General features: G+C 42.4%; 1 protein-coding gene across 6 annotated transcripts in view; it reads left to right on the top strand.

Moving 5' to 3' along the window:
• Positions 1–1094: 1094 nt before the first annotated feature.
• Positions 1095–8908, top strand: part of Myo6 (myosin VI) — a 121062-nt gene continuing 113248 nt past the window's right edge. For 4 of the 6 annotated variants that reach the window (XM_051173102.1, XM_051173089.1, XM_051173095.1 and 1 more), the window contains exon 1: positions 1100–1154. The gene's annotated coding sequence lies outside the window, so the exon portion shown is untranslated. Of the gene's footprint in view, positions 1155–8908 lie in introns of all 6 variants that reach the window. The other 2 variants (XM_051173118.1, XM_051173110.1) reach the window with 1 other exon arrangement.

Genomic DNA, 8908 nt, shown 5'->3' with positions numbered 1-8908 from the left:
TTTAATTAAAAAAGATGACTCATATGACCTTATAGACTGTGAAATTAAACAGTTGGAAAGATAAAGCGGGGCAGTTTATTTAGTTCTATAAAACTAGCTCACAAGGATTATCACTATTTCGAAGTTAGGGCTACATGGCAAGTTCCAGCCTGGTTACACACTAAGATTATCAAGAGCCCAAATAAATAACAACAAAAGCGACTGGAAGTACAGGGGCTCTAAGAAGTAAATGTTACATCGCATGGGAGGCCAGCCAGGCAGGGAAAACTTCCTTCCGTGGTCCAATCCTCCAAGGGCCGAACAGGAAGTTGACACAGGCAGGTGGAGAGCTGCGTGGGGAGCACAGGACTGGCTGCCTGGCTGTGCCACCCAGAGACTGCACGCGAGTCACCACTGACTCAACTTTCCTCCAACTGACTCTTTGCGGTGCAGATCCACAGGACCCGCGCCGAGGGACTGGAAACAACCACTACTGCGACCAAGGAAACTTTGTGTGGTCACCTGCACCAAGCTCCTAGCGGGGATGCATCCAGAGTGTCCGCTCTCCCCTTCTTCCCAACCTTGAAGTCCCTCTCTTCTCAGGCCGAAAGCCATTAAGTCCCGCCCCTTTCCTGCTCCTTATTCGCGAGTCCTGAGACCACGACCCTCTGGTCCCCAGCTCTCCGAGGCCTCCCCTTCCCAACCCGCCCGGCCCGGCGTCTAGGGACCAGGCTCTTCTCAGCTCTCGCGCCCCCCCGCCTCCGCCCCGCCACACGACTTCAGATCCCTCCCCTCCGTTCCTTCACTCCTACCGCCTTCCAAGTCCGCCCCCTCCTCCTCCCCTCTCAGCCCTTCGCGTCTCAAGGCCCCGCCCCTTGCGCATGAAGACCCGCCTTTTCTCCAGACACTCCGCCCCTCCCACAAAGTCCCGCCTCCGCCCCCGCCTCCCGCCCCCCTGGGCTCTCCGTAGCAGTGACGTGCGCTGCAGGCTGGGCACTCAGCAGGGCTCTGGCCAGCGGGCGGAGACCCATCCCGGATCTGTCCCAGCAGGAAGCAAATCCCGGCAGCAGTCGTCTCCGGTGCTCGCTCTCCGCCGCCGCGTCGCGCTCTCCCTTCGCGCCCGCAGCCCGGCAGCCTCTCCGTGGCCGCGACCTCTCGCGCACCTGCCTCCCCGGGTGAGTGTGGGTGCCTGCACGCCCGCCTGTCCTTGTCGCCTTGGCCTCTGCTCGGCCGGGCGCAGAACGGAGCTCTGGCTTCTTTTTCCCGGGCCGGCTGGGTGCCTGTCATCTGACGCTCTGCGTCCCCGATCCCGGGAGTCTCTCCTGACATTGCGAGATGGTTTTATTTTCTCCTTTTGGAAGCACACGGAAAATTCTACACAGACTAGTTTGTTGTCAGAAGTAAAGATCAAATGATGCCATTAATAATTTAGCCGTGTCGAAGACCATGGTTGCATTCTACAGAGTTGGAATTTTAGTCCCTGAGCAGTCTAGTATCTTGAGTGAGAGTTTTACGGATGTGTTGCTGGAAAAAAACAAAACAAAAATCATCGTTAGTTAATTCCAAAACGCCTTAAACTAATTTAATCACTCTAGCTCTGGATTGCATGTTTAAATAGAAACTAATTTGATAAGGCCATTCTTAGATTATCTATGTCTGGAATATTTATACAGAGTTACATTTTATCTGGCAAAAAGTATGTAGGGCAGGGCTGTTTAAATCCTAATGTGGAGTATTGTTGGGGCGATTTCATATGTGCTGAATAAAAGTTTCATTTGCTCTCGTGATACAATTGTAAGATGTTTAAATATAGTCGGCTTGAGACTTTTTAACAGCTCCTGAGGCTCAGCTGTAACTATCTGCACACCATAAAATGTGAGTCTTGATGGTGGTCATGGTACAAAGGTTGGCCGCTGAACAGCAGCATTTCTGTACAAATTAACTCAGCTTTAAGACATCTTGGCTTGTAGTTTTCCAACTGGGAAATGTTTAGTGAAAAAAGTTATCTTAGTGCCCTCTAGCATTAAATTTAGAAATAGCCACAAATGTTACAAGGGGGCTAAAGGAAGAGGCAGAAACAATGCAGCTGTTCAGAATAGCTCATTGACTTTTAAATGTTCGATCTTTTGGGGGGTTTTCTGTTGTGCAGGAGTAAACATGCACAGTGGTAAACACGTCTTTTTAGTCTGATGGTCATCTGCCCATAGTGTTTTTATTTTGTGTGTGTGATCTGTTACCTATTTTTTCATCCTCTTTTCTAGTTATGTATTTGCTCTCAAAAGTTACTTGTAAATGACAGGGATCTAATACTACCGTTAAGAAAAGATTATTGTGATTAAATGTAGTATAGAATATACATACGCTCTTTATCATCTGGACACATGAGCAAGAAAAGTGAGCAATTACGATATGTTATGGAAACTACCACAAGGTATTAAAAACAAAGATGGTAAATTATAGTCCATAGGGGCTTATCTGAAAGGGATTTTCCCTTGTTTATGTGATCAAGTTTTAAAATAACAGTGGCCAGGAAATCTGAGAGGCCAAAAGCTCTTCTCTCATCCTGTTGTGACTTTGCCTGGAGTCTGTGGTGGATCATTTATTGTTTAGACAACTGGTCTGTATCTGGGTTCTGAAAGGCAGCCACCTTTAGACAGTTTTAAAGATACCCACCATGCAAGGTCTGAATAAATATGTAGGCACTCCACATTTTAAAAAGTTCACTGGTTTTTAACTTGATCTGGGTACGTAAGGCTTAGAATGACAGTTTTAAAAAAGTCAGGTTTTATAATTCAGTTGGTAGAGCCCTCCCTAGTATGTATAAGGCCTTGGGTGCTAAAGTTTTCATTTTTCTGTATTAAAACATGGTATTTAAACATAAAAGGTTGATAAAAGCATTACAATTTGAATAAGTCTCACACAGTATAATGGGGATTCCCAGAAAGTGATAATTTGTAACAGTTTATGAACTGGCAATTTAGTATGGTGTGATACACATACAAGCTCAAGGCTTGATTTACAAAGTAATTTTCCAGATTGATGGTCTTGTTCTTTTGTAGAGGAGAAAACAGAGGCTCAGAGAAGTAAATACTTGCATGTAGCTTTGGAGGGACAAAGTCCAGACTCTGGATACACAAGGGGAGTCTTCTGACAGGCAGTCCCCTACCTGGTTGCGCCAGAACTTGCCTTGGATTTCTGTTCACTTGGTGAACTATTGAGAGACACTTGAGGAACTGGTGATAGTTGATGCATGGAGTGTGGAGCTAATTGAAAATTCTATGTCTTCTTCCTCAAGGCCTTGAACAGTGAGTGACCCAATGCTGTGGCATCATTTTTGGGGTAGTTCCAGCATGTAATGAGTATTATGTGCTTTTCATTTTGATGGGCTTATAGGAATTAACACTGCCATCTAATCCTGGCTTCATTTCATTATAGCTGAGCAGTATATGAGGTTTCTGTTTAGGATAAAGCTTCAAGTTTTTCCTTCGTGTGAGCTAGATTGATGCTCCCAAATACAGTAGCTGTCTCTTAAATGTTATTTAAATAACTCTAATCTTAGAGGGTGAAACATGCTTCAGGCTCAAGATACCCAGGCCTGTGAGATGGCTCAGCAGATAAAAACACTTGTCTGGAATCCTGATGCCCTGAGTTTGAGCTCATGACAAACAACTTCTATGAATTGTCCTCTGACTTCCACATGTATGCCATGTCACATAAGGATATAATTGTACATAAGCAAATAATTATAGTTTAAGAAATAAAAAATAAATATATATTAAGATATCCTCCTACCTTCATCTCCTGAGTTCTGGGATTATAGTGTTGCAGCTCTGCCCCTTTGTTTGTGGTGCTGGGATCAAACCTACTTTCATGCTAAGCAGGTAGTTCATCAGGAAAGCTATATCTTTAGTCCAGGACAAAATTCTATCTATCTATCTATCTATCTATCTATCTATCTATCTATCTATCTATCATCTATCAATCACCTATCTAATCACCTATCTATCATCTATCAATCATCTGTCTATCTATGACCTATGTGTGCATATACGTGGTATACCCATGGAAGCCATGGGAAAGTTTTGTGGAGTTAATTTCGGTCAAACTCAGGTCATCATGTTTGCATGGAAAGTGTTTTTTACCTGCTTAGACATCTTACTGCTACATTCCCTCCCCCTCCCCCGTTTTTTTTTTTTTTTTTTTTGGGTGGGGTGGGGTGTCACTATGTAGCCCTGACTGGTCTGGAACTCACTGTGTAGACCTCTAATGCATAGGGATACACTTATCTCTGCCTCCTGAGTGCTGGAATTAAAGGTGTATACCGTTATACCTAGCTTATACAATTAGTGTCTTTTAATCAGAACGCTTCATGGCTTTTTGAAGAAAATGTATCATTTATTTGTACGTGTGTGTATGTGTAATCATAAATATGAATGCCTATAGAGGGTATCACACCCCATAGACCTTGAGCTACAGGTGGCTGTGAGTTGCTTGATATGTGTGCTAGGAACCAAACTTGTGTCCTCTGGAAGAATAGCAAGTGCTTTTAACCTCTGAGCCATCTCTCCAGCTACCCAAACCAACCAACCTACCTCCTCCCTCCCTTCCCTCCCCCCTCCCTCCCTCCTTCCCTCCATCCCTTCTTTCTTTCTTCCTTTCTTTCTTCCTTTCTTTCTTTCTTTCTTTCTTTCTTTCTTTCTTTCTTTCTCTTTTCTTTCTTTCCTTTTAGCTCAAGCTTCAAGAGTATCCCATGAGATGTAATACACCTAAAGGCATGAAATGGCAGAGTCCTTTTGGATAGATTTGTAAGAAAATAGGGACAGTTGAACCGGGGCCACCTGTATAGGGTTTTTTCTTATTGGAACTGTTAGGAATTTGCATCCAAGGACATCTAATGTAAGTGAAAAATCATCCAGTGGCTTAAATATGAATCATTAATATTTGATTTGTAACATGCTTTGTTTTTCTTTTGGGAGGAAGTGAGGGTACAGATAATTAAGAACTAATCAGAGTTAAATAACTTAATTTTAAATACCTTAATATTAAATAACATATTTTTAGATAATTTTTAGAGATACCACAGGTTAGGCTGGAGGGATAGCTCAGCTGTTATAGGCTAGGTTCACAACCAAAAATAGAAGAGATATCAGAGGTACTGTATTTATAACAATATGCTTTTATTTGATAGATTTTAGTGAACAAGTGATCTTAATGCATAAATATTAGTATAGCAATAATATAAAGTTTTGATAAACCACCACAAATATACCAAAATTTTCTGTGAGTACCCAAGCCTAGGAAATTAAACCTGGAGCACAATTCCAGCATTTTTATAAATAGTTGTCGGTGTTAAATAGAAAGGAGATAATTGGCTATGCGAAAACATGCGTCAAGTGAAACCAAAACACCAAAGCACATTCCTTCAGTGTATATTCACATAGGGCGAATACTAGCATTCATGCTGACTAATTCGCACCAGGGAAGGTCCCAGCCAAAACACAGGCATCTTTTGTGTGTGTATGTTAAGTCACTTGTTATTGTATTTGAAAGTAACCACGGGTTGGAGAGATGGTTCATCAGTTAAGGGTACTTGTTGTTCTTCCAAAGGACCAGAATTTAGTTCTCAACATCTTTGTTGGGTGGCTAACCATCACCTACAAATCCAGCTTCAGGGAATTTAGTGTCCTCTTCTAACCTCTGTAGACAACCACACATATGTAGCATATACTCATATAGACAACATAAAAATAAATAGAACTTTATTTTTTATTTTAGAGAAAGCAATCAACTGATAAACATTTACAAGGTGAGCTCTTATGTGGCAGAGTTTTGGTTATGATGGATCTTTGGATCTAGGAAATACCAAGATTGGCAGACATATAGGAAGATAAATTGAAGCCACACATTTAAAATCTACAAAGAGGTTCAGTGGCAGGGCCTGTAGTTCAGGTACCTGGGAGGCTGATGAAGCAGGAAACGGAACTCAGGTTTTTGTAGCCTATCTGGGCACTATGACAAGATCCTATCTCAAAGAAAAAGTTTAGCATATATGGAGTCCTGGATTCCATTTCTAGCACTGCGTAAAATTGGATTTAGTGGCACTCGTCTATAATCCCAACACTCAGGAGGCAGAGGCAGGCATATCCCTGTGAGTTTGAGGCCAGCCTAGGCTATGTGAGATCCTTCCTCATGCTCTAACCCAGGTTAAAACCTGAAGGTGTTTATGCCAAAAGTTAATACCTTCCACCTTCCTTTGTATCAATTAAATATTCTCTCTCTCTCTCTCCACACACACATACACACACACACACACACACACACACAGAAGTAATTTTAAATGTATTTTTCTCTTAAAACAACTTGATAAAACAGGCATAGCAGATTTACTATTTTTTGTAGGTGTGAAAGTAAAGGTTCAAAACCTTAAACATTACTTAAAGTTAACTAACTTGCTTAAGGTTAGGTGTTCTTTTAGGCCTTTAGAAGCATCTCTGTATTCCCAAAATGGTAGGCTCTCCTTTGCAATAGTTCTCTACTTCCCAGTGTTAGAATTAATCTGTGAGCAAGTAATTTATTTCATATTATGATTTTAATCCATGTACTTCAAATTCTAAGAATTCAAGGTCACTAACTTTTTTTTTGTTTTAAATGAGAGTCTTGCCATGTGGCAAGGCTGGTGCCATTCTCCTTCCCTTGTGGTAACAAACACTAGGCTTCGTGGTTGCAGGCTCTTGTGTATGTGTTTGTCTGTTTTGCTTTGTTTTAGTGGGTGTTTTGTTTTTTGAGACAGGGTTTCTCTGTGCAGCCTCGGCTATCCTGGAAATCACTTCGATAGACCAGATTAGCCTTGAACTCAGAGATCCACCTGTCTCTGCCTCCCAAGTGCTGGGATTAAAGGCATGCGCCATCACCACCCATTTCTTTTTGTGTTTTTAATGGCAAGTAGATGAACTCAAAGCTTTGATACTTGTGATAAAGCTATAGAGAGGTTGGTAATGAACTTTTCTAGTTAGAGAGTTTTTCAGGAAAACCAATGACTGCTTAAAAATAAAAGAGAAAAATGTTCTGGAGAAATTTTGAAAATAACTTTTATTATTACTGTATTGGTATTGATCTAATGGTTATGACCCTTTTGGTAAGGAATCACTGAAGACTGTGTGTGTGTGTGTGTGTGTGTGTGTGTGTGTGTGTGTGTGTGGTTCCCTTATGCCTTAATTCATTTAAAAAATGCTTGAGGGGCTGGAGACCTAACTCAGCAGTTAAGAGGACTTGTTGCTTTTTCAGAGGACCTGAGTTCAGTTCCCATCACCCATAACAGGCAGTTCTTTAAGTCCCTGCAACTCCAGTTCCAGGAGATTCAGTGCCATGTTTTGGCCTCAGGGTGCCTGCACACAAATCACACACACACACACACACACACACACACACACACACACACACACACACGTACGTGTTTACTAGAGACCAGGCACTGTTCTCAGTCCTGGGGATGACTATACTAAGGCCTAGTCCTTGTGCTGAGTGACATGTCATTGTTGTTTTGAATTAAGTTAATTATAGACCTCTCCAGTATGTAATCAACAGGGTTGACTCTAAAGTTGGGAAATAGACAGTTGTCAAAGCAGTGTAATTGAAGGGCTATTGAAAGACTTATTCGCCCTAAAATCTTCTCCTCCTGGAGCCACCCAGTGCTGGGTTATACATGGTTTCATCCCTGCTACACATAAACACCAGGAGGTTTCATTACTCATCACAGTATCAGGACTCAAGGCCATGAAAATGAACAGGACCTAGGGCCCATGTGTTGGTATAAGAGGAGCTGGTGTAATTTAAATTGTAGCTGTTGTTCATTGGGCTTTTGCTATGTGCCAATACTGTGCCACAAGAGTATTTGAGTCACATTGGCTAGTCACAGTGTCACCACTGGGGATTGGCATTGTGATTTTACATATTGGGAAACTGAGTCAGGGATAAGGATTTTGCTCAAGCCCACAGCCAACATTCAAATCCCCTTAGCATGTAGCAGTTAATTATGTGGGCAGAGCACTTATACAAATGCATGTTCTGCTGTGTGCAGCAGGTGGAAAGTGGAAAGCCCAGTGAAGTGAAGGAGGAGAGTGGAAAGAGGAGAGGGGATAGGAACAGTGGGCAGATAGGAGGGCGTTCCTTGATGACTGCTTGCTCCTTAGGCTCATGCTTCCCTGTGGAAGCTTTTAAACATGAACGTTTATGGGTCTTCTTCACTGGTAAGAGGCCATAGGCATACCCAAGAGGTCTTTGCTAATCGTTAATTGGTCAAATTAATTTATTTGGGTTTCAGTTTTCTCATTGTAAAATGGAGGCAATGCTGTTTACTTGGAGTGCCTGTTTTGTTGTTGTTGTTTTTTAAATTTAATTTTTTTTAAACATCCTAACCAAAGTTTCCCCTCCCTCTCCTCTTTCCAATTCCCTCTTAAACCCCCTCCCCCATCCACTTCTCCTCCACTGTTTCTCTTCAGATACAGGAGGGCCTCCCATGGATATCAGCCAGCCAAGGTAGATCAAGTTGCAGAGAGACTAGGCTACTCCTTCTCTTCTTATTTTTAAAGGATTTTAATTGACTTAACTTCTGATTATTTAACTGGCAGCAGTCCAGGCACAGAATGGTTCAGAATGTTCCCGTGTTGATCATTGTCTCTCCTCCCTTTGGTCGTGTGTAACGGGGGACTTCTCATCTGAAAGGAAAAGAAAGGAGTGTGCCAGAGGGGCGGGTAGAATCTTGAGGGTGGCCACTGTTCATTTTGAAATTTAGTAGTGCAACAGAATTACCCTGGGAGCTGGTAAAAACACGAAGTCGAGGGCAGGGCCCAAATGTCAGCATTTAAATAAGCTTGCCTTTGATTTACAGGCATCCCAACATTTGAGAAGTGCTGGCTTAAAGCTTCTCTTC

Source organism: Phodopus roborovskii, unplaced genomic scaffold (assembly GCF_943737965.1).
Source record: "Phodopus roborovskii unplaced genomic scaffold, PHOROB, whole genome shotgun sequence".
Classification (NCBI taxonomy): Eukaryota; Metazoa; Chordata; class Mammalia; order Rodentia; family Cricetidae; genus Phodopus; species Phodopus roborovskii.
Note: the sequence above shows the minus strand (reverse complement) of the source record. Positions and strands in the feature narration are given on the sequence as shown.